Genomic DNA, 27,376 nt, shown 5'->3' with positions numbered 1-27,376 from the left:
TGTTATAATAGATGATAACATAATATACTAATGTAACACAATGACATGATTATTTAATATTTTCACCTCTACGTTAATATCACGTAAATGCTAAGTTAACATAAAAATAACATGTAATATTTTGATTCATGACAACTAGTCAACTATTAGTCAAAAGTTTATTTGACTCAAAATAAAAATATAATAACTTGATTAAATATAATAAAAAAAATAAAAATTCATTTAAAGTTTTTCAAGTATTATGCTTATTTAAATTTGTAAAAGAATAAACTAAAAATCTCCGGTCCAAAGATAGAGAAGGTGGCATCCATGCTTCATAATAAGATTTTTGTACAAGAAATGATTTGTTCATCATTCTCCTTTTACATGCAATACTTCCTTTGGTCCGCCACTACTTTTCCACGTCTAATTGCATGTTCCCCCTACTTGCTCTCCAAAGCCAATAATTTTCAATTTTTCCTATCCAAATTGTGAATTTACGTAAGCATAAAGCATGGATCCCAACAAATATTTTTCTTTTTCTTTATTTGCTTTATTCCCCTTTGATTATCGAAATTTAAGATTCCAATATCTCCCTCTTCTAAACAATTTTATATGAATAAAATAAAATTTAATATTATTTTCAAGTTAATCATATGCGAATTAATTTCGTCTGCCTTTACGTCAATATTCAAAATATTTAATATTTAAAATATTTTAACTCATGAAAACATTTAGTTATGCAATTACATTATTTTTGCATCTAAATTTATTATTCTTTGCTACTTTTACTCAGATTATAATCTGAGTGGAAAAAAAACAAGATTAATTATTCTTTTAAAAAATCAATTTAGCTATAACTTAATTAACCATTTCTATTTTCATATTAAGTTGGAAACCTAATTATACTTGCATATAATATAAATTTTTCAAAGAATCAATTTATATTGACTTTAATTAATAAGTAGCTCTCAACCCATGTGATGTATGGGAATTTTTGTTATAGTTAAGATTCTAATTAATTACATTTTTTAAAAACTTTTTTTAATCTTCTTTTTATTTTTTTTAAAATTCATTATTTTGTAATTGTTCCATTATTTTCTTTGAGTTAAAGTATATAAAATTCACTTTCAATAATAAAAAAAAAAAAAAACAAGATAGACACTTTTATTTTGCAAAAAATTTATACATACTCTAATTAACCTATTACTTTATCAAGAAATTAAGAAACACTATCTACATATTCTTATTATTATATAATCGTATAATTAAGTGTCATAGATAAACTTTCTTATGAAAACATTTATAATTTTTATATGCATGTCTAATAATTACTTATTGTGTGCATATATTGTTATGTTATATGTTAGAAAAGAAAGTGGGTATAGACAAAGGCTGCAAGTACCCATGTTGGAGGAATACTAGTAGTTGAGACAAAGTTTGAAAGATGCAAGCTTGGAAGATGCAAACATTGGAGCTACCTGACAGTTAACACCGACCCCCAACAAAATCTAATAAAATATCTCCATGTGCCCTATGATCATGGCCTGTCATTAAATACATGACATACAGCCAAAACAAATAAATATGTACTCTAGATTTTTTTATATTTAAAATTATTTTCAATTTTTTGACTTTAAAACTTTTGATATAGTTTTTTTTTGTAAAAATTTAAATGTTTTAATATTTTTATGATAAAATTAAAGGTTTTTTGTTAGATTTTGTGAAAGTCAAAAAATGTTAAAGATGACAATAAGTAATATATAAATGAGATATTATATGATTCAGTTAAAAAGGATTAAGGCACCTTACAAATGAATACAGGTAATCAAAACAAAATTAGATCTGAAGAAAAAATAGAAGAAGAAGAATTTACAACAAGTACCCACAAAAAGGTTAGACTTTGTTCTTTTTTTTAGGTCTTTTCTAACACAGAAAAAAAATGAGAGCAAAAACAAATGGAACTGGTCTCAATTTTTCTCTTTCTTTTAGAACAGAAGGTAAAATTTTTGTGAAACACAATAACAAAAGCTTAGTCTCGGAGAAAGAGAGAGATGGAGAGATATCCACATCTTCTCTGGTAATTCTACTTCCTCTATTTCAAGGTAGAAAGAGAAAGAGAAAAGATGTTGAAGCAAAGAGAGAAAAAGAGAGGTGCAAAGAGGTTCGTGTGCAATGCATGAGGTCATATTCTAAGTAAATTAAAAGAAAACTATAAAACAAATTAATATTGGGTTCACAACCATCAGTTGATAAAAAAATACTAATCACTGTAACAAGAGCATAAGCTAAAGTATTATCAGATTGAGAATTAAAAACAACCAAGAACCTAAGAACATAAACCTTAAAATAATTGAACCTTCAAAGCATGAAAGTAAGTAGAATAAGTGATTAGATCGTATAATCATAACCAATTCAATATTTACATAAACAATTAAGTAAAAAACATGTTCATATAATTTAAATGATTCATGCATTAAAGTCATTTAGTTATAATATTTCAAATTTATAATGCAAATGCTAAAGAGGAATGAAATTGATGATTGCAAATGAAACAAATAGACCACATAAAAAATACCAAAAATAAAATAGTAACACATAAAACAAAACGAGGATTTTTTTTTTTTTTTGGTCTTTTGCCTCGCCTCTTCCAAATACAAAACAAAGATCAATAAAACAAAACATGGTAGTAAAGAGAACCGGACTGATAGCCCCCCAATTATTTCAGGGCGAAAGAACGAAAAGAAGCAATTTGAGAGTTATGGGATTATATATATGCTGCATATAGTTAAAATAATTCGTGCATTAAGTCATTTTGTTATACTATTCCAAATTTATACTGTAGATGCTAAAGAGGAATGGAATTGATGATCGGAAATGAAAGAAATACTCTACATAAGAAATACCAAAAATAAGTCATAAAGGGAGAGATGTATAGAAGGTGAAGAATAAAATTGCCAAAAGCACAAAACTACATCATTTTTGTGCCAAAAGCACAAATTGCAGACTCAATATCTAAAAAGCCTTTCGCTTTGAAATAGCCTTTCCTACCAATGAACAACTTGAGAGTTTTGTAAAGCACACTTGGCATTTGACAGGAGAATCTATTTTTTCTAATGAAATCCTAGGCTTAACTTAGGTTTATTAAAAATGATAGGTTCTGATCTACGAAACACACTAAGTTCGGGAGTTCAGTTACATATGAGGAAGGTATTAACACTCTCACAACACCCATTTAAATTTGTACCTAATTAATCATGTGCTATTTTTTAGCCTTACTAAATTTATTTTAGTTCCATATTCAATTTTATTTCCTTTACCTATCTTCTATTTTCTTATTTTCATTGTCTTTGTAAGTTTATTTTATTTTATTTTTCTTTGAAACAAATAAGAATTCTTTGATATTGAAAATTTGTCAAAATCTCCAACTCTTATGGCATAATTTTGGAAGATTTCCTCACTTAGAAATTCCTAAGAACTTATCTCTTATAGCATTCTTGAGATTTCATCATTGGTAGATTTTCATAAATTTTTTAAATTAAGTTAAATTTTCATGACACAAACGCAAGAATATTATGACTCTATTCCCTTTTCTTTTTTTACTTTCTTATTGTATAAATATGTGCGTAAATTAAACTAACAAATAAAAAAACTAAATAAATAAAAATTGGTTTATAATAAGATAACTAAAAAGAATGATGATAATAAAGAAATAAGACCTATTAAGAATTAATTTATAATTAAATAACTTTAAATAAATAAATATAAAAGTATAGGAAAATAGAAAATTAAAATAACCTAAAAATAAAATACTTACCTTATTGGGTTTTAATACCCATCACATAAGAACCTTGTTTCCTTATTTCAACATCCTGTTGCCTCCAATGGAATCATTTTCTCTAAAAGAGAAAACTTAGATTTCCCCGGATCTAAGAAAAATTAAAGTCACCCAAAAATCTTAAAAATCCAAAAATCCCATTTTCTTTTGTTGATTTTTTTCTTTTTTCTTGCGATTTTTTCTTATTGATTGCTCGATCCTTTTGGTTGTTGATGAATGGGTCTTTTTATACCCATTGTTGCTGTGTTTCTTTTAAATTTCTTTTCATGATCTTTATTGTAGCCTTCAAGAGAGAAAGGTTTACAGAGAGAAATGGAATGTTTTTTGCAAGTAGGCATGGAAGAAAGGGAGTGGCTACGGACTATAGATAGGAATGGTTTCAGTGCACAAGGGTTCGTGGACAATTAGAGTTAGGTTGATGGAAAAAATAACCGTATTTAGTATTTGTGGATAATCGAAAGATTTAGGAAGGAGGAAGAAATGAGGTTAGCAATTCAGCATGGTAATGGTATGTTTGTGGTAGGAAGAAGGCTGATGGTTAAGAAAGCTTTTGATGAGAATGAGGGCAGAACTTCCCAATATAGTGAGCGACCATTGCAAGTTCCAAGAAGTGGCAATGGTGTTGATAGATTTACTAATGGTTGGAGGAAAATTCACATGGTGCAATAGGAAGGAAGAAACTATCTTTTATAGGTTAGACAGATTCTTTATTGAGGCAGATTGGTTGGACGGCTATTCAAACATGGTGCAAAAATGTTTGCCTTGCTCACTTTCGGATCATAATCTGGTCATTTTGAAAGGATGGAGTTTAATTGGAGTCCTAAACCTTTTAAGGTGTTCAACTTTTGGTTAGAAGATAATTCATTCCAAAAGGTTATCAAAGATGGACGGGAGACAACTAAAGTGGGGAATAAAAGAGGCCCTATGGTGTGGTGGAGTCTTAAAAGCCTTTGACCAATTATCAAACATTGGCATACACAAAAGTATGGGCAAATGCATCGTAGATAGAAGATTTGGAGAGTGAACTGCATGTGTTGAACATGAAATGGCAAGCCATGGCAATATATTTTGATAACAGGGATAGTGTTATGTAAAAATGTTCTAATTGTTGGTCCCAAGTAAATGTGCTAGAGGGGGTGAATAGCACAATTAGGCTTTATCAAAATTGGCTCTAAGTGAAAACAAATGCAAGATAAAAGAAGGAATGAAAATAAAAAATAAAAATAGAGTAGACAACACAGCAAAATTTAGAGTGGTTCGGTCCAGACCTATATCCACTACCTTGATTGTTCAACTAAGGATTTTCCAATCAATCCATTAAGAACGGTGAAATTCACAAGCTTTCACCAAGCATTTACAACGGCTTTTACTAGGCTTAGCTAAAACCTTTCACAATAGTTTTTACCGGGATCAACTAAAACCCAACACTTAACTTTTCAAGGCCAAGTTAGAACCTATACTCAATCAAGCAATCTTAGCTTGAATCAATCCCTTAGAGTGACCTGCTCACTCTAAGAATACAAGAAGATAAATGATAAAAGTATACCTATGATCACAATGTTGATCTAAGTGGTACAAAGTGAAGTGCAGATCACAATTACAAAAATAGGAGTTGTGTCAAACCTTATTCTATAAAATAATTACGACGTCATTTACATGTTCAATAGAATGGTTACATATTTAGGAAGTTTGAGAAAATCGTTAAAAGACGATATTGCTCATAATGGTACTATTAATTCGATTAAGTCTCGAACTAGTTCAAATAGGAATTTTAAGGTGAAATTAAGAGTTTCACAGTTCAGGGATGACTCAAAATGGTAATTTGGAGTTCGAGGATCAATTCGGAGTCAAACCGAAATTTTCACTATCTAGGGGTAAAATGGTCATTTGCCACTTGGGGACAAAATGGAAATTTTTAAAAAAGATTTTTTGGCCCCATTTAACTTATTGGAATATGATTTGAGTATTGGAGTATAATTTGAGGGTTTGGCAGTGAAAAAGTTTAATTCCTGTGATTTTTGGAGTGTAAGGGCATAATCGTAATTTTTTCACCCGCGGACAAAATTTGAGATTTTGAGAGAATTTAGATCACATTTGAAAAATTGGAGAATGGTATGAGTATAAGGGATGAAAAATATGTCTATGAGCAATTTTTCAGTTTTTGGGGTAAAAATGTAATTTTTTACTTTTACGGGGCTAAAGTGTAAATTTCAAAAATTACTCCACCAAAACTTTGGATAAGTCTGAGAATTTTATCTAAGCTATGGATATGTGGGACAAGTGTATGGTGAAAAATTGGAAACAAATGGATGGCTAGAATTTAAGAAATTAATAAAACAAAAAAAATAAATAAAATAATATTATATTATTTAGCCTTTAAAAAGGCCAAAATTTTCAGAATTCTCATCTTCTTCAAGCTGTCCAAACCAGGAGAGAAAAGAGGGAAAAGAAATAAGAACCCTAGCTGAAAATTTTGGGGAAAATCAAGAGAAATCAAGAAATCAAGCATTAAAAAGGTAAATTTCATTGATTTTCCTTGTGATTTTCACTACCCATGCATTTTTTTTCTCATTTTCATGCAAACTTAGAAAGTGGGTATGGACACCCATGCTGGCCAAACCTCCATGGATGAGTTTTGAGCTTGAGTTTTGGTTGATTTTAATTGAATTAAGTTATTTAGTTAGGTTATATTAAAATATAGCAAAAATAAGCTAGAGAAATAATTTTCTCCCATTGAAACCCATTATGCTGAATTTTCTAGGAGAATATTGGCTGCTGATCTTGATTTTTATTTGAGAAATTATGATGAATAATGATGAATTATGGGCCTAGAAAAATAATGGGAATTTTCGAAGCAAAAATATGAATTTTTACCCACTAGGGGTATTTTCGTAATTTGCTATCGAGACTGATAAATTGCACCACACTGAGGGACATTAAGTCAATTTGGGTGCAATTGAGGTATAGAAACTGAAAAAAATTAATTTGGAGTTTAAATGGACGCGTATATCGATTTAATCGAATAATAGGCTGAATTAGGTCAGCACCGCATTTAAGCGGTAGTCGGATAAGTTGCATATCATATCATGCATATACATCGAGCCTGAAATAGCTTATGACTGTTAGACACAATTTAATTGGAATATGTGTAATGGATTATGACTAGGCGGTGAGCCATTGGATACGGGTAAAAGACTGTACCCGCGGACTGAAAATGGGAGTGTTTATACTCCTAATACAATGAGTGGACAATTTATCGTCTTAAATATCTAGAGTAATTATACTTGTTTGATGCTTTTATTGAATGGTGAGTTTAAATTATAAAATATTATGTTTTCCAATTAAAATATTTTTTAATAAAAATGAGATTTATACTGGTTTTGAAATCAAATATTGTTTTGGGAAAATTAAGTATATGGAGACTGTATTGAAATTTATGATTTTATATGTTATTGAAATTGGGGCTTATGACACTATGGTAGCATGATGGCTAAATTTTTGGGGTTAGCATGAAATATATGAACAGTTTTGGATTGGTCTCGGTACACTGGATTAAATTTTATTCACCATATTATGATACTGAAAATTTTATGGGTCTAGTGATATATTAAACAATCACTGCAGTGGTGGGGGTTTTCGTGGACTGCCTATGAGAGGGGTACAGTAACCCAATTATATAATTACCTCCAGGGGGAGATGTTGGATGAAGTATCTCCTGATGTAAGATTTGAGTGCACCTCACGTTCGGGCCACCACGTGAGAGTGAGACTCAGCCAACGTCAAGGAACGGCTGTGTGTCAGATGTGAAAACATGTTTATGGGTATGGGTCATTTAACAGCCTTTGCGGTCTCAGTGAGATACCTTGACGAGGGTACCTGCGAGAATGATATTGGCAGGGGCCAAGTTTAAGAAATTCATAAGTCGAGAAATTTTGATGAAAAGAAATTGTTTGGTATAGATTGAAACGAAATTTGTGTTATGAACATTATTGAGATATAACATTTTTATATTGTCTCCATATACTCGGCTTTAGATGCTTTTGATGGTAATTGTTTACTCATTGGGATTTTATAATCTCACCACCCTCACTTCCCCACATTTCAGGCTCAGGATAGTTGGTAGATAACCGATTGTATCAAGGACTTCAGTTAGCCTTGCATCAACAAAATTGTAGGTTTACAGACTCGCACCTTATTGGTTAGTTGGGAGCCTACGTGTTACTGTAAAAAAAATTTTATACTTCAGTTATTTGCTTTAAAGTACGTATGAATATATTTAACTTTTACACTACATAAATTAAATTACAGATTTCTCTATAAATATTATTTTTTTTATAGAAAATAGAATATTTTATTAAATATTATTATTTTATTCAAACAATTATAATTTTATTTCAAATAATTACTTTAGACAACTAAATTTACTTTTAATTACGAAGCATGTGTTTTTCACCCACACACCATGTTTTTGGCGAATTTTGGTATTTTTTGAAGAAAGATGACAAAAATGCCACTGTGAGCCAAAAAATAATATTATATTGTTTTGATTTGGAAACGACTTATGATTTCTTGAAATGCGAGATTTAATAACTGTCGCTCACCGAGGAGATGCGGAAGCTAATGCTAAGCCTTGCGGGGTTCCAATCGGCATTTCGGGTAATGAGTGCCTATCGGGACGTCGCGACGGTTGTCATGAGCCCGATGGGGAGTTTCGGGTCGTGACAAGTTGAGTGCAGTAAATGAGCAGAGAGTATTTGTTGGTTTTTCTAGCTCTTTTGGACTTAGAAGCCTTCAATTTTCTTTTCTAGCCGTTTGAAGTCCTTTTTACACTTGAAAAATCAGCTTTGATGTGGGTTAGACAGTTTTTGACTGTTAAAAATAATTTGGTAGCAGTTCTGGCCGTTAATCTGTCTTATAGTGCACAATTTAAATTTTTTAGCAGAATATTCTTAGTCGACTAAGTTGTCTTTGTTTTCTGTTTTCAATTTTTTGGCAGTGAGTACTTAGTCAACTAACTTACTTCTTGGTCGACTATGTCGGTTTTGTTTTGAAGTTTAGATTTCTAGCAGTAGCTTCTTAGTCGACTAACCCACTTCTTGGTCGACTAAGTCTTTTCTGTTTTTCAATATTCTTGAGCCCGCCAACTTTTGATTTGAATTTTAGCTGACTAACCCTTCATTATTCAACTAAGGAGCTTCTGTTTTGTTGATTAGTTGTGGCTTTTTATTCATATGCCTTTTTAATATGTCCCATTGAATAATTTATTTATCATTAGCATATAATTCTTATCCTGCACACCCAAGTAGAAATATTAGACACAAATGAATGAGAATGTTTTATTATCATCAAAAACTAATGGAGCCAACATTAATCTATGGGATTTTTATAAAATAGAAGAGTGAAAGTGGAAACAACAATCAAAGACTAGGGGGGTTATTGAAAGTGATGGAAATATCAAGTATTTTAGTGCAATGGCCTTGATAAGAAAGCGTGTGAATAGAATGATGAGCATCATGGTGAATAATAGGGTAATAGATGATCCAACACAAATAAAGAAATAGGTGGTAAGGCATTTCTGCATGTTATATTCGAATAAAAAGACCTTCTAGCTAGCAGATTTGAAATGTGAGTTAAGAAGAATAAATGAGGCATCTATGAAGGAGTTGGAGCTTCTTTTACAGAGAATAAAGTGTGGGGTGTCATCAAAGATTGTGATTGGAATAAAGCACCAAGTTTGGATGGTTTTAACTTGAACTTTTTTAAAGCTTAGTGGTCAATAGGAAAAGGTGATGTGATGAATTTTATTAATGATTTTTATAAGAATGATAAGCTAGGACATAGGGTGAATGAAAGATTCATAACCTTAATCCAAAAGTTACAAATACTAATTCCATTGGTGAGTACAAACCCATTAGCTTGGTAGAAAATGTATATAAAATGGTTCCAAGAGTCCTAGTAAATAGAATTAAGAAGGTAATTGGGGATGTGATTAAGGAACAACAGTTTGTTTTTGTACAAGGGATACAATTGCTAGATGCAAGTTTGATGGCCAAAGAATTGGTTGACTTGATGAAGAAAAGAAAGAATGGGGGCCTTATGTTTCAAGTGGATTTTGAAAAAGCTTATAATAGTGTGTATTAGGATTTTCTTGATTTAACAATGGCTAAGATGGGTTTTGGTAAAAAAATGGAGGATATGGGTTATGGAGTATGTGACAACTGCTTCAATGTTTATACTTGTGAATGGTGTTCCAACAAAACCAATTAAGCTTCACAAAGGCCTTCGCCAAGGATGCCCATTGCCTCCGTTCTTATTCAATTTGGTTAAAGAGGTTCTATGTTGTTTCATGAGGAAGGCTAATTAAGAAAATATTTGCATTGGTATTCTAATGTGAAATAGAGGTATGAATTTGTCCATTTTATAATATTATGTCGACACTATTATTTTGTCCATCGAATTTAAAAAGTTAATTGAATATGAATAGAATATTAAGGTGTTTCTAGATTGTGTCTGGCTTAAAGATAAACTTTCAAAAAAGCAACCTTATTGGAATTGGAGTTGAATCAGAAGATTTAGAGTCATGGACGAACAAAATTCACTACAAGGTAGGTTCTTTACCTACAATGAACCTGGATTTACCTTTAGATGCGTGCCAAGATTATTTGAAAATTGGGAATTCAGTGCTTGAGCGTGTGAAGGGAAAACTTGAAGGATGGCAGGCTAATTAATTTCAAAATGAAGGCATGTGACACATGAAATTGGTTGTTAATAGCTAGCTGATTTTTTTTATGTCTTTATTTCAAATACTTAGAGGTGTCAAGGAGGAACTGAACAAGCTACAAAAAAGAAGGTTCTTATGGGTAGGTAACAAGCAAAAGGATGGAATTCATTATATTCCATGGGATGATAATTGTTCCTACAAAGAAGAGGGAGGAATTGGGTTAGTGGATCTTGAAGTTAGAAATAAAGCATTATTAAATAAATGGTTGTAGAGATATGGGAAGCAAGCAAGTAGTCTTTAGAGAGAAATTGTGGCAGCAAAAAACAAATATGACCCTTGTGCCCTACTTCTTAACACTCGGTGTCTCGTAAATGCTCTAAAACTTGGCAAAATATTATACCAACCTTATTACCTACTAACAAATTTTTCTTGCAAGTATCATTTAATTTGGGGTTAATTGTAGGTAATGACAAATCAATCTATTTTTGGACAGACTTGTGGCTTGGGGATATGATTTTGAAAGATGAACTCCCAAACTGTTTGCTTTAGCAATTAATGAAGAGGGAAGCTTAACGTGAAATACCTCATACTTTGATATGGTGATAAATAAAATTGATCGAATGCATATTGAGGTCAATTAAAATGTTTAGAAGTGATAAAAGACGAAATGAGTAGTTTAGGATAAAATGTTTCGCAAGTGAGAAAATAATAATAATTTTATCAGAGGAGAATTTGTGAGATAAAAGGCGATTTGGAAGTCAAGTGAGGCATAATAAGGTATTTTGGGTACCAAGGAGACAAGATAAAATTTTTAGAATAAAATAATATTTTATTAATAAAATATTATTAAAATATTAATATTTAGCCGGATGTCGAAGTCAATCAAGAAGAAAGATCATATGGTTGATCCAAGTGGGGGAGAAGATGACAAGCTTGACTCTATAAAAATATTTATCATGACATACATGTGATGGATAGCATGTTTGCATGCTAGGAGAGTTCCGAAAAATTTACAAAAGTCGGTATTGTACCTAGAGGTACAATAAAGTTGATTTAAGCCTCGACTAGATCAAATAGAGAATTTACGATGAAATTAAGAATTTTAAAGTCTCAGAATGGTTTAATATGGTGATTCGGAGTTCGATGATCAATTTGGAGTCAAACCGAAATTTTCGCTATCTAGGGGCAAAATGGTCATTTGCCACTTGGGGACAAAATGAGAATTTTAGAAAAGATTTTTTTGGCCCCATTTGACTTATTGGAGTATAATTTGACTCATTGGAGTAAGAATTGAGGTTTAAAAGTGAAAAATTTTAATTACGGTATAATTTGGAGTAAAAGGGTAAAATGGTAATTTTACCACCCCAGGGGCAAAATTGTAATTTTCCACCACCAGGACATTTTCTAGCACATGGTCTTCATTTATCCTCATTTTGACCATTGACTAATTGTGTGGTGGAAATAAAAAGGATTAAAATTTTAAAATTTTAAAAACGGGCCAATGACATGATGCCATGTGTCATACCTTTATTAATTTATTATTTTCCTTTTTAAAAGGCATAAAATCAGCCCATCTTCCACCCCATGGCCGGCCAAACCAGCAAGAAGAGAGAGAAAACAAAAACAAAACCCTAGAGAGAGAAAATCAAAGAAAAAGTGTGAATTTTCAAGAAAATTAAGTGAAAAAGGTGAGATTTTTTTCTATTAAGCTTGAGTTTTCTTATTCCCAAGCATTTCTCTTTATTTTCCATGATTAAATTACATGTTTTCATGATGAATTCAATTCTGAAAAAATGGGTTAGGAGAGAGAAAGTTGTTGGATTTTTTTTATTTTAATTTATGTTAGTGTTTTTAGTTAGTTTAGCATATTTAGAAACAAAACAACAAGAAAAGAATTTATTTTCTCCCCCAACCATTAATGGCTGAATTTACCATGTAGTGAGTGAGGATGAGTTTGATTTTATTCTAGGAGAATTGGTTAAGGAATAATGAATTATGAGCCTAGAAAAATAATGGGAATTTTCGGAGCAAAAATACGAATTTTTACCCACTAGGGGTATTTTCGTAATTTGCTGTTGAGACTGATAATTTGCATCACACTGAGGGACATTAAGTTAATTTGGGTGCAATTGAGGTATAGAAACTGAAAAGAATTAAATTGGAGTTTAAACGAACCCGTTAGGAATTTAATCGGGTGATAAGACGAATTAGGCTAATACCGGATTTAGATAGTTACCAGTGCATTTTTGCATTCCATATCATGCATTGGTAGTCCAAATTAGTTTAATTTTGATTTAGTACCAACTTAGTGAAATTCTCGATTTTGTATTGTGTCAAGGTGGTGAGTCCTCCAATAAAGGCAAGGAAATTGCATCCGAGGACCAGTAGACAGAGTGCTTCGAAAGTCTGCATTCTAGACACAGTGAGTAAACTTATTATCGTCTTAATTATCTAGAGTAGTTTTATACAACTATGTGATTTTATGAAAAATGGGTTTAAATGGTAAATTGTTATGTTTTAAGGGAAATTGTGATTTTATAAAATGATTTTATAAATTTTCTGAAAAATCGAATATTGGTTTTGAAAATAGAGTAATTGGAGACTGCTAGTTTGTGTTGCAAATTTATGGTTTTGAATTGAATGGCTTATGACAATAAATGAGCATGAATGGCTAAACTGATTTTGGTGTTATAATTATTTATACTGTGTATTCAGCCTTGAGAGGCTAGGTTGCGATAAATTGCCATGACATGCTAGAATGAATTTTATTGATTGGTGGATTATATATTAATTATTTACTGCAGAGGGGGTTCCGTGGACCAGCCTATTAGAGGGGCACGGTAAACTCCATTATATTATTACCTCGAACGGAGAGGCGCGTAGGGTATCTCCTGGGGTATAGCTTAGGGTTCACTTCACGCCAAACCACCACGTGAAGGGGAACTCAGCCAACACCAAGGAACGGCTGTATTTTTTTCAAACAAAAATATATTTTAAATGTACACAAAATTTTAACAGCCTTGGCGGACTCGGTTAGATGCCCTGCGTAAGGTATCACCGAGTATGAGTTTTGGCACGAGCCAAAGTTTTAAGAAATTCATAAGCCAAGTTGATTACTCGATTTTTATGGATTGATTTTATTTGGTTGAAATGAGTTGAATGGTAATGAAATTACAGTATGATGATTTATTTTAATTGTCTCCATTTACTCGACTTTAGATAGTTTAGATGGTATCTGTTTACTCACTGGGATTTTATAATCTCACCACCCTCATTTCCTCACATTTCAGGCTCAGGGAATTTCGTAGTTAGCTGACTTGAACAAGGACCTTCATTTGGACTCGAATCGGTAAAAGCTGTAGGTTTCCAGCTTCCGATGTATTTTGGATAGATATGGGCCCACGTGTCACTGTAAAAGAAATTTTATGCTTTGGTTATTTGCTTTATAGTATATATGAATATAATTATCTTTTACGCTATAAGAATTATGTACCGATAGTTTTATGAAAATTATTTTACAAGAAAATAGTTTATTTTATTGAATATTTTTATCATATTCAAATGTTCAAATTTTCACTTCAAATGAACGTTTTAGATACTTAATTTTTTTTAATCATTAAATATATATTTTCGGCTTACCTACTACATTTTTAGCAAGTTTCGAGGTTTTCGATAAAAATGACGAAAATGCCCCTGTGAGCAAAAAAAAAAAAACACAATATGTTATGTTATGATTTGGAAATGATTTGTAATCCTTCGTATTTTGATTATTTGATAACTATTGCTCACCGGGGAAGTGCGAAAGCTGATACGAGAGCCTTGCGAGGTTTCGATCGACATTCGGGGTGAAGAATGTTTGTCGAGGTTTCGCGGCGGTTGTCACGGGCTCGATGGGGAGTTCCAGGTCGTGACATAACGAGTTTGGTATATGGATAAATACAAGATAGTGCTGACGAGTTGAGCTCAGAAGAAACCTTTTCGGATGGAAACTCAACAATTGGTCAAATTTATGGAGATGTCTTTAAAAGCATAAACTAAGTAGAGAATTGGAAAATGGTGTCATCTAGAAAGCTACAACTAGAGGAAAGTACTCTCCAAAATCCTTTTGCAAACTTGTATTAAATACTGACCAGCACAATAGCTAATTATAAAAGAATATTTGGTTGGGCTTTACCCTTCATAGAGTTGAAGTCTTTGTCTAGTAACTAATGTAGGAGAAGATAATAATGAAGTCAGAACTGGAAAAGAAAAAACTAATTGCAAATGAGCAATTGATGTGCGTGATAAGTAAGTAAAGCCCGAAAACAGTGAGACATTTTTTCTGTACATGCTATAAAATGTGGAAATTTTGGAATATGTGGTGTGATGAGTGGAAAATTAATTAGGTTTCACATAACAATCCAAAATCTTTATTCTTACCATAAAATAGCATTTTATGTCGTCATATGGTCTGTGTGGCTGTATGATTCAATCAAAATGTGTGCGGCAGTATGGATGAAAGCTAGATCGTCAAAGTTGGCCAAACAAATGGACGATATATTGAAATGGTCTAATTATGTGAGTATGGCGAACAAAAAGGTAGTGGTGCATAAAACAATTGTGTAGACGGCTTCAGAAAATGAGTGGTTTAAATTTAATACATATAAAGTGTCATCAAGGAATACAGGAGATGCAAGCATTGATGGAATTCTCCAAGATCATTGTGGCTCAATCAAAATTTTGTCCTCAAAGTCAATTGGTAAAGGTGATTCAAACCTTACTAAGGTCCTAGCCATAAAGGAGACATTGCACATCTATGCTAATAGTGATTCTCAGAAGGTAGTGTTATGGATTAATAATCCTCAAGAGGCACCTTGAAGGTTTAGGAATTTATTAGTCGAAATAAAAGAATTGAAAATTTTAAATCTCCAATGCAAAGTAACGCATGTGTTTAGAAAAGCTAATGAGGAAGTTGATCTTTTGGGTAAAAATGGTATAAAAAGTTGTGAGGACATGTTACAAATATTTGGCTAGGATTAAGAGAGCTTAAGGTATGGTTGGACATTGATTTAATTTGGATTAACGGTACGTGATCTATTTATTAAGGTGTGATAAAGGAAGGTTGGTCAATAGATTTATTTATCCAAGTTAATTAATTAAGTGTTCCAGCGGCGCAAAACGTCAAGTTTAAAAGGTGGGAAAGTTATATAGAGTTAGATAGCTATAACATAGGACGGTTGTTAGTGGAAGGAGTCTGATTTGAAAATTGATCAAGAAATCTAAAGAGTAATGAATGGTCAGAATACTTAGGAAGTCCCTATACTAAGGTATTTTCTTTAATTTAGTCCCTTTACTCAAAATCGTAACATTTTAGTTCCTTAATTTTGAGAATTATTTTAATTTAGTCCCTTTAACGTTTTTCATCCAAATTCATCGTTACGGTGCTGATGCCGTAACTAATGTGGCGTCAGATGCTGACGTGGCATATAAAGGGTTTTTTGGTGCTGATGTGGCAATGCCACATCACACTTCAAGGTTGGGTCGATGATATGGCGATGCCACATCACCCTATGGATATGGATTACCACGTAGCAGGTCAAGAGGCTGCCACGTGACATTCTTATTTGCTGACACGTGGCAATTTATTCTTCAAAAGAAGCACTTGTTAAGATTTGAACTCAAGACCTCTAACAAATAAACCAATGTTTTTACGATCACACCTAAACTCTTATATTTAATAATATCTTGCTTGAATTTCTTTTCTTCTTTCTTACTTTTTTCTTTTTTTCTATAAAACTACATCGTTTTGGAACCTTTTTCTTTTTCTTTTTTTCTATAAAAGTACGTCATTTGAGAAGAAGGTTTCAAAGAGTTTTTATGGTTATGGTTTCTAAAAGTATAAGAAAGCTCTAAAACGACGTCATTTTATGGAAAGAAAAACAAAAAAAACAAAAAAGAAAAAGAAAGAAGAAAGAACAAAAGAAATTCAATCAAGATATTATTAGAAGTTAGAGTTTAGGTGTAATGGTAAAGACACTGCTTTATTTGCTAGAGGTCTTGGTTCAAATCTTAATAAGTGCTTCTTTTGAAGAATAAATTACCACATGTCAGCATCTAAGTGTGCCACGTGGCAACCTCTTGACGTGCCACATGGCAATCCATATCCATATGGTGACATGGCATTACCACGTCATCGACCCAACCTTGAAATGGGGCGTGGTAATGCCACATCAGCACCCAAAAACCCCCCCTTTATATGCCACGTTAGCATTTGACGCCACATCATGCCACGTTAACAATGACGTCAGCGCCGTAATAGTCCATTTGGACAAAAAACGTTAGAGGGACTAAAGAGGCAAATTCGAGCAAGTGGAAGCTAAATATGATGGGTTCAGATAATGTATTGTTAGAGAGGTCTTAACGAGTTACAATTAATGAGTCTAGATATTCACAGGTCTAAATGTATAGATAAAGGGTTCTTTTCAATTTTTATTTGCATGTAAATATAATCCATGGTTATTCTTGCTATGGAACTAAAGCAATAAAAGCTATGTACTTTTAAAAAAAAAACCTTGCTATTTAACATTATCTTGTTTTTTCTTATATTTTAGTGATTTTTTATGTATTTTTAAATTTTTTATTTTCTCAACAATTAGTAAGACACTCTGGACAAAATAGGTTTTTACAAGCACGCAATAAAAATGGAAAGAACTAAGAATGCCAAACAATTGCATCCATCGATGTTGTTGATCATCGATAACTTGCTTGATTGGTAACACAATAACATTACTGATGAAATTGCTAAGGAATATTTCATCAATAATGCCTTTCTAGGGATTTTTGAATTACTAGTAGAATTTTCATCGGTAATTTAAAAATAAAGGGAGTTTTCTTTCATTTTTATCTCTTTTCTATACCCTTTTAGCATTGTCAACCCCATTTGGGCCCTAAATCGACCCCCACCCTCCCCCTTCGTCGACCCACCTTCCCCCATTGCCAAACCACCCACCTTCAAATTTTTCTTCACTTTCTCTCAAATTTAGTTTTACTTTACTTCTTTCAAAAATAAAAAAGTAAGCTCATTTATTATTTTAATAAATTTTTTTATTTTTTTGTTTGTCTTATTTTTCTTAATTTTACTAGTACTAGGTTTTGAAGACATACAAGCTGTAATTTTTGCTTATGTTGGTATTAATTAATTCTTTGTAAGTTCACTGTTAAGACATTCAAATACTGATTCTTGATCATTTTTACCTCTTTAATTTTTGCTGCAATTTTAGGAGTGTATGATCTTTGATTTTTGAATGAAAAGTTGTAAATTTATGTGTTTGTTTGCTTTAAAGGCTGCGAAAGTAAAGTGGAAATGCAAGTCTTAATGTATATGTGTGATTGAGCAATATCATGAATGCAACTTTTTTTAAGGTTGTATATGGCTTGTTATGTTTCTACTTGGTAAGATTTATGATATTTAAGATTGTATATGAATTGTATATGGATTGTTATTTTGAGGATTTGGTAATATGTATTATGTTTTAGATAAGTTGAGATTTTTCCGTTGATTATGCTTGGTTGAGATTATGTGAGATATTGATTATGCTATTGTTATGAAAAATTGGGTTATGTTGTTGTTGTGATAGATAATGTTGTTAGATTAATTCATTAATATGTTTTATTTAGCAAATTTTTAGGTGTTTTTATATACACACTCACATGTAACATATTTAAAATAAACACATTTAAATTGTGTTATTAAACACTTTCATTTTCATATTGCAATCTAGCACATGGATATGATAAAAGCTAAACAAATTTGTAGTTTTATAATATGTACCTTGAATGCTTGGCTGAGCAAAAATTCAAGTAAAATAAAAAAAATGATTGTTTATATATGTTATTCTATGTTGTTTGAAGTAAGTGCATTACTTTAATATTTGATAACTTTTTTAAAATAGAATAATTGTAAGTGTATCTCCATTTTATTTGACGTTTAACCTAGTGATTAGCATGAGTCTTCAACTTCATTACTCTCAATTCTATTAGTATTTGTATGTATTCTCATCTTCCTAGTCGATTGAGGACATAGTAATGGGGGTTTTTCTCTTTTTTTCTTGCTTGGTGGCATGTCATCCAAGATTTTAATAGAAATATCACTATCTTATTCTATTGTTGGTCCTCGAGATTTTTCATTAAAATTGAGATTTTCAACTTGACTGCTATTTATTGAGTATTCTATCTCTGAAGCATTTTTATCAAATATGATTACATTGAGAAGACTTTTCCCTTCAATGTAATCATACTTCATAAACAATCATTTTATTACAATGAAGGGAATGGTCTTTTTAATGTAATCATATTTTATAATGGAGTTTTAGAGATAAAATACCCAATCAATAAAAGTTAAGCTGGATATCTCAATTTTAATGAAAAATCATAAAGGCCAACAATAGTAGATGATGATGATACCTTTATTGAAATCTAGGATGACATGCCACCAAGTAGGAAAAGAAACGAAAAATCACCATTATCATGTCATGAAAATGATTGGGTATTCAATCCAACAACCTTGCACCCATATCTTAGCATTAGACTTTGTTAATTATACTTGCCAAACTACTCCACTGAGGACTATTAGAAATATTAGGCTTGGAATTTCACTTTCATATTTTTTTAACAAACTTGTGTGCTTCTTTAGTTTTAAAGTGATTGTAGTTTTGAAATAACAAAAATGATCAAAATTGCTTGAATGAGTTTCAAAATTGTTTGAATGAGTTTTATAATTACTTGATTGAGTTTTGAACTTGTTCAAATGAGTTTTAAACTTCCCTTACATTTTCTTTTGAAATATCCAAGTATTTGGCATCAAACTGAGTTAAAAAAGAAGCATTTTCTATATTTTAAGCTACAAGTATTGATACCTTAATACTGGATATCGATACATTTCATAGAATACTTCTAGATGCTAGGTATGGATATTTGCCTCAAAGGTATGAATACATACCTTAAAAGCATCGATACCTTTTCAAAAGTCAAGGTATTGATACCAATAAATGAAGTATCAATACTTAGTGTCCAGAACTGATCGTTAGACACAAAATCAAAGGGAAAATTTCTATTTTCTTTACCAAACCTTCTCCAATGGCTCTAAAGCTTCTCCAACTATAAAAAGACTTCTCCAACACATTTTGAAGGCTAGAAGAGTGGAGAAAAGTATCAAATCATCAAGTATCAAATCCTATGAGGAAAAAGAGAAGAAAAACCAAGCTAGAGGAAGCAATTCACATTCTTCCATATAGTTTTTAACCTATCTTTGAGCTTCAAATTCTTAATGCCTTCATTCCTATTTATTGTATACACCTATTTACTAATCATACTCTTCCAACTTTGTACTTAGCAAAACCCACCTTCTAGAAGTATAATTGCTTTAATCTTGTAAGAGAGAAAATGGTTATTCCACAACCTTCAAAAGGTAGTATTTAGATATTGTGCTTGATTCTTGAAAGGCATAGAGGTTATGCCTTAGCCTTCAAAAGTTAGTGTTTAAAAGTTTTGCTTGAACCTTGAAAAGGCAATTGTTATACTTGATCCTTGGAAAAGTAATGGCTATGCTTAAACCTTTAAAAGGCATTGTATTTGATTTAATTAATAGTGGATTAAACTCCTTATCTTACTAAAGGAAAAGACGTAGGCACCAAGGAGAAGTCGAGTTTCTATAAATTCTTTGTCCATTTTCTCTTTACTCTTCATTATTTATACTTGTGCATTTTACTTTACTTTAAAGTGGATTGAAAATTTGTTCTTCACTTGTTTATTCTTTAATTTACTCTTCAAGTTACTTTTGGCACACTTTGACAGCAAAACAAGTTTGTGAAATTTGTTTTTAGCTTGCCTTCATTGAAAATTTTATTTTAAGAAGAGAATTTTAATAAATCCAATTCACCCTCCCTTTTAGATATTTTCACATTATTATTGAGTTAATAATTCTAACAAAATTGTATCAAAATTTTCTGCAACAAGCTTTTAATTTAACACATATGTAGAAATATTGGGACCATGAGAAATATTGGGCTTGGAATTCCACTTTCACATGGTGCGACTCCTTTTGTCAATGTTGCGACAATTCTTCACAGAATCCCAAGGCTTATGAGGCACTGAAGGAAAGGGTGCATTGGATGGAGAACCGTTTAATGAACTTAGAGTAAAGCGCCTAGCAGATCCTCTAATGCATGATTCGGTCAATTGCCCATGTTGGATCTTCATTAGAGTAGTTGGCAAGCCTTTTTAATAATGAGGATGCATGACCAAGGGACGATGGTAGTAGATAGATTTATTTTTTTTTTTCATTTGTATTCTTAATAAACTTTTATTTTTTTTTTGTATTTGTAGTTTTTATTGAATGTAATAAGAATAATATAATTTGTATTCTTGTTTTTATTAATTAATTTTTTTTTACATATTTGTAATATTTACAATGATTCATCATTAGTATTTTTATTTTTCATTCAAAACGACAAAAGGAACCAATTAGTTTCAATTTTTGAAAAAATTTTGTTCGTATTTCACATCATTAGCGATAGAATTTTTGACAAAATATTAACTTTCATTGATGGAAATGGACTCAAGATCACTGACAGAATGAACTTCATTGTCGATGGAGTAGAGCACATTACCCAAAGAATTTGACACAATATGAAACTCTTAGTTCGTCAGAAAATCTGTTGAAATAATGCTGATAAAACTTACCATTGGACATCACCTAATATCGACCATAAAATATTATGATGGAGTCAATGCTTTATCAACCAAATATGCCAATGAAATATTCCATCAGAGTTTATTGACGAAACTTTCATCTATCGGCAGAATAACTGTTTAAATATTGATGAAATATTTCGTCGGTAATTTAAAATATATACAGATTACTAACCTTTATCGACAAAAAATTCCATCGAAATGTAAAAGTCTTAAATTTTGTAATGAATTACATGTAATGAGGAAGAAATAAATAAATTAGTTACATGCAATGAGGAAGAAATAGATACATCAATTACATGCAATGGGGAACAAAAGGGATAAAGAAAAAATGAAATAGAAAACCAAGAAAAAGAGGAAGAAATGGACCCAAGTTGAGAAGATAAAAAGAAATAGAAGAAGAAAACCAAGAAAATGAGGAAGAAAAGGATGGAGAAAACTTGAAGAAGAAATCCATTACAATCCTTTAAAAATCTGGGTAAGGTGAGAAAATAAAAAAAACAAAAAGAAAGTCAAGAAAATGGATAGAAAATTCTAAAAGCACGACCCAAGCAAAACGCTAAAGAGGTACTGCCATTTTAAACTAAAAAGCTAACACTCTAACTAGACAAATGTCATCACCAAACTCTGTTTAGGGACAATTTTAATATATAGGCATAGATATTAATAGAGATTAATTTTAATGTACCCCTAAACACTTAAAGTTTCAATTTTCAAATCTAAAGAACATTTATAAGCTAGAAATGAAAAATGGTCAAAGTACCCCATAGGTCCTCCTACAATAGGATTTTCGTCAATTTAGTCCCTTTACCTCAAAACTGGTTAATTTAATCCCTTTACTTTGAAATTTTGTGCAATCGAGTCCCTCTTCTTAATGCCTTCTAATTTCACCGTTATCGTTATTGACATGGCGCTATTTGTGTAAAAAATGCTGATGTGACGATGATGTGTCAAACTAAAAAAGGAAATTAATTACATGGCTTTTCTTTTTGTTTTTTTTTCTCCTTTTTCCTTTGTCTAAAACTAGGTCGATTTAAGTAGGAATAACAATGGCTACTAAGGTACCGTGGATACTTGTTCCGATTATATAGGGTTAGGGTACGCTATAATCAAGTTTGAGATGGGTTCGGGTAGTGATTTCACTACTCGTATCGAGTTCAGGTACTACCCCTTAGGTGCTCGCTACTCGACCTCGATTACCATTTATAAATATTTTATTATTATTTCAATAATTATATTAAACATATACAATTTTTACCAACTTTACAAGCAATTCTTTTTGTTAAAACTAACAAATATATGAAAAGTATGGTTACTCTAATTATTAATGTGATGACATTATTATATTTAAATTAAAAAATTATTAGATTATTAATTATGTTTAAATAATATGTCATATTATAAAGGAATATAATTACTATTATATATATATACTTTTAATATAAATATATTTACTTTTTATTTTGTGTTAACATTATAAAAATTATAACTTATAAAATTATTAATCATAATATATATACCATTATTTATATAAACTTATAATATATATATACTTAAAGAGAGCTTTTGATATTAGAATAGTTTTGAAACCTAATTATTTTTTTTTAATTTCATGAAATTAAGGATAAATTCATATAGTTAATTAAATTAATTCATGAAAATATGATTATTAATTAACTTGTAATGTCTTTTAATATATATATAGTTTATATATAGTGTTAATTTATAAGAAATATAATTACTATTTTACAAATACTAAAATAGTTTTAGTATATATATACTTTATATATAAAAATATTTACTTTCTATTTTGTGTTAACATTAAAAAAATTATAACTTATAAAATTATTAATTATAATATATATACATTTGTTTATATAAACTTATAATATATGAACTTAAAGAGAAGTTGTGAGATTAGAACAGTTTTCAAACCTAGTTTTTTTTTTTAATTTTATGTAATTAAAGACAAACTAATATAATTAATTAAATTAATTCATGAAACTATAATTATTAATTAACTTCTAATATCTTTTAATATATATTTTATATATATTAAGTTCATTTATGAGGAATATAATTACTATTATATATGTATTAAAATACTTTTAGTATATATATATATATATATATATATATATATATATATATACTTTAAATATAAACATATTTACTATCTATTTTGAGTTAACATTATAAAAATTATAACTTATAAAATTATTGATTACAATATATATACTTTTGTTTATATAAACTTATAATATATAAATCTAAAGAGAAGTTGTGAGATCAGAATAGTTTTGAAACCTAGTTATTTTTTTTAATTTCATGTAATTAAGGACAAACACTTATAGTTAATTAAATTAATTAATGAAACTATGATTATTAATTTGCTTGTAATGTCTTTTAATATATATTCTTTATATACATTGGGTTCATTTATAAGAAATATAATTACTATTTTATATACTAAAATGCTTTTAATATATATACATTTTAAATATAAGTATATTTACTTTCTATTTTGTGTTAACATTACAAAAATTATAACTTATAAAATTATTAATTATGTTTGAAATATTTACTTGTGATTATTTAAATTGAAATTTTATTATTTGTGTGTTTTATTAATTTAATTATCAGTAAATTCTATGAAATATGTAAGAAAAATATTATTGTACATAGATACAGGTACGGATTTGAGTTCGGGTAATTGGTTATCTATGAATAGCATTTTGATAATTTTTTTACATAATCAGATTTTTAAATGGGTTAGAGTAATTATAAGATAGTAAAGATGTATTAGGGTTACGATTAAAATAGTAATTTTAAAAAATATTTGGATAGTTAATGGGATTCAGGTACTTTATTTCCTATAAGATTAGGATTCAAGTACCTCAAAATTAGTAGGTACTTTACCTGTTGACAACCTTATATTTAAGCCTACTATTTAAAGCAGTTTAGTTTTTATTTTCATTTTCCTTCTTTCTTTCTCTAGATTTATTTTCTCTCTCTACCTTGCCCTTTCCTTCCCACATTTCTACTCTAAAACTCAAATTCTGACCACCATTGTTGCTAGTCACTGATGGTAAGAAAATTTAATAAAAAGTACCAAAAAATTCATTTTTTTCACCCTCTTTCCTTTAATTGAGATATTTTTTTTAAAAAAATCTATCTCGGTTCTAGATCTAAAATCATAAACTTACAAAAAAAAAAAAACTCAAAAGGCGTGGAGGAGCCATGGAAAGGTGGAGGGTTGGAGCCAATAAGGCGCATTTAGGTCGCGAGAGGGCTCATTCATGCTTCTGAGCATTCTAGTAGCCACCCAGAGTTTGAGAAGTGCAGAACTTGCAAGGACAGTAAAGGCACGAGAACATTCTCAACGTTGGAGTTGGTTTTCTGGTGTGTGCCTTGTGAGTTGGTTGGTTCAAAAGATTGTAGAGCCTTAATATTTTGTCTCTTCGATTTTGTTAAGTTTTTGGATTTATTATTTACTTTCCAAACTTGTATATTTCTTTGTTGCTGGTATTGTAAATTTTATTGGTTTTTCTGTGTCTTTTTTATATTTTCTTATGTATTTTGTGATCTTCAAGATGTTGCAATCTAATTTCTTTTGTTGGAGACAAATATTTTTTGGGCTGGTGAAAACTTTCAAAAGAATAAATTGCAGAAAAGTAATAGCTCTTCTTTGATAGAAATGGAATTGTTATCCCTTTTTTATTTGAATAATTTTCAAGAAACAACTCTATAATTTTTGTTTGGTTAAGTTATGTTGATTAAATGCTTTCTCTTGACCAAACACTTCATCACTTGGCCTTTAGTTTGGTAATCATACCATTTGACAAGCTTAAGCACAAATTTAAGATAATCCAAAATGTCTTGGACTTACAATGTTGTTATGGCATGATATGCTAATCACGTTGTTGATTTTTCTTTTTTCTTTTTCAATTTGTATAACGTTTTTCTCATTATATGATTTTCTTTTATTACAGAAAGGATTCAATTGAACGTTTTAGGTTCTAAAATCTACAATGTTTTTCTCACTAGTGACCAAAAATGATTTTTTTTTGTATTTTTAGTTGAATTTTTTGACCACCAGTGACCGACGATAATGGCGACCAATGCTGGAATCTAAGTTCGAGAGTTGAAATCTGGGAGAGGAGGGCAAGGTAGAGAGAGAAGGAAAGAAGGAATGCAAAAAAAAAAAAAAAAACTAAAGTGCTTTAAATAGTAGGCTTAAAACTATGTAGTTTTGGATAAAGGAGAGAAAAAAAAGAAACAAAAGGAAAGGCCATGTGGCGAATTTCCTTTTTTTTATTTGACACATCAGTGTCATATCAGCATTTTTTGATACGTCAATGTCACATTAATATTTTTCTAATACATCAATAAAAATAATGGTGAAATTAGATAATATTAGGAAAAGAGAACCAATTGCACAAAATCTCAAAATAAAGGAACTAAATTAACTAGTTTTGGAATAGAGGGACTAAATTGATGAAAACCTCATAGTACAGGGACCTATGAAGTATTTTAACCAATAAAAAACTAAGTAAGAATTCTTGTATCAAAATAATTTTAGATTCAAATCTTATTAGTAGTTTGATATGGTATTACTTAGTGCAAGATATAATTTTCAATATCTACACCTTAAATTGGAATTTAGAGAAATCTATTCTAGATTTTTTGACAAAAAAAGGAAAAATAATTTTCACCATTTTGAGATTTTATTGAAAATATTTAAATATGCACTTACTCACGTTAGTTTGAAAAAAATACCCTCTTGTCTCATGAAAATGTATATGTTTTTCTTTTTTTTTTATGAAAATATTATTAATTGTTGTTTACCAAATCAAAATTTACTTTAAATACCAAAAATATTATTATTTTTTATTGTTTCCATTTTTCTCCTTTTTTATTTCAATGATTTTCTTTATCACACAATCTTTGTTTTTTACAATTTTGACAGTAGTTAAGATAATTTATTTTAACTAAAAAAATTATATAAGTTAATAAAGAAAGCTTTATTGATTCAATTATAATTTAACTTAATTCAAATTTAATCTTTTACTAAATGTTGCAGCCTAATTTATAACTAACTAAATCTCACTATTAAGGGAAAAAACGCTTTGGACGAAAGGAAAGAAACAAAAAAGTGAATTAACAATTAATGAAGGGTATATTTGTTTTCTATTTAAAATTAACTTAGTAATTAGATTGTTGTTTTTCTTAGTAAAAGAAAGAAGAGTTTTCAAATTACTAGAGAGTAAGCATATTTTCACTAAAAGCTTGAGACATTTTGTTACCAAAAACATTTGAAACTTGTTTCACTACATATATTGTTGTAAGAATAGATTTCTTAAACTTTTAAATGCTAAGAAATTTGAACTTGAGTGTCAACTTTAAAAAAAATTATTTCATATATTGACAGTAAGATTTTTTAAACTTTACAAGTAAACTTAAAAGATTGACACGTATTTCGTTAGTATATTTATAAAAATTAATAATTAAATTAATTATCAAATCAATATATGATAATAATTTATCTTGCTTGTAAAATTAAAAACTCAACCATCAATGCGTGGAAAATTGATCCCAACTTTTAAGATAGCAAAACAAAGCAAATATTGACACATTTTTGGAAAACAATATGTCCAAAGCTTTATCTATTTTATTTGATATAATGTTTGAAAAAATTTTTGATTTATTGAAGAAAATTTAAATAAAATTTTATTTTTTATTGTGTTCAATTAAACTCTTGTACTTTTTATTTTAGATCAAATAAGTTCTTATAAATAATAGTTGATTAATTGTTATTAATTAAAATATCACTTGTCATTTTATATCTACATGACAGTAACATGGAATATGAAAAATATCATATGATCATATTATCGTGTTACATTAATATGTAATGTCATTATCAATTATTATATGTCAATATGTTATGTCATCATCAATTATGATATATCAACATGTCATATTAGTATTATATGGTATAAAATGATAAATGACATTTTGACCAAATCAATTATTAGTTATAAAAAAGCTTAAAATAAAAATATAAAGATTTATTTAGTTCAAAATAAAAATATAAAAATTTAATTGAA

Source organism: Theobroma cacao, chromosome 9 (assembly GCF_053813885.1).
Source record: "Theobroma cacao isolate CCN51 chromosome 9, ASM5381388v1, whole genome shotgun sequence".
Taxonomy (NCBI): Eukaryota; Viridiplantae; Streptophyta; class Magnoliopsida; order Malvales; family Malvaceae; genus Theobroma; species Theobroma cacao.
This window is presented reverse-complemented; position numbering follows the sequence as displayed.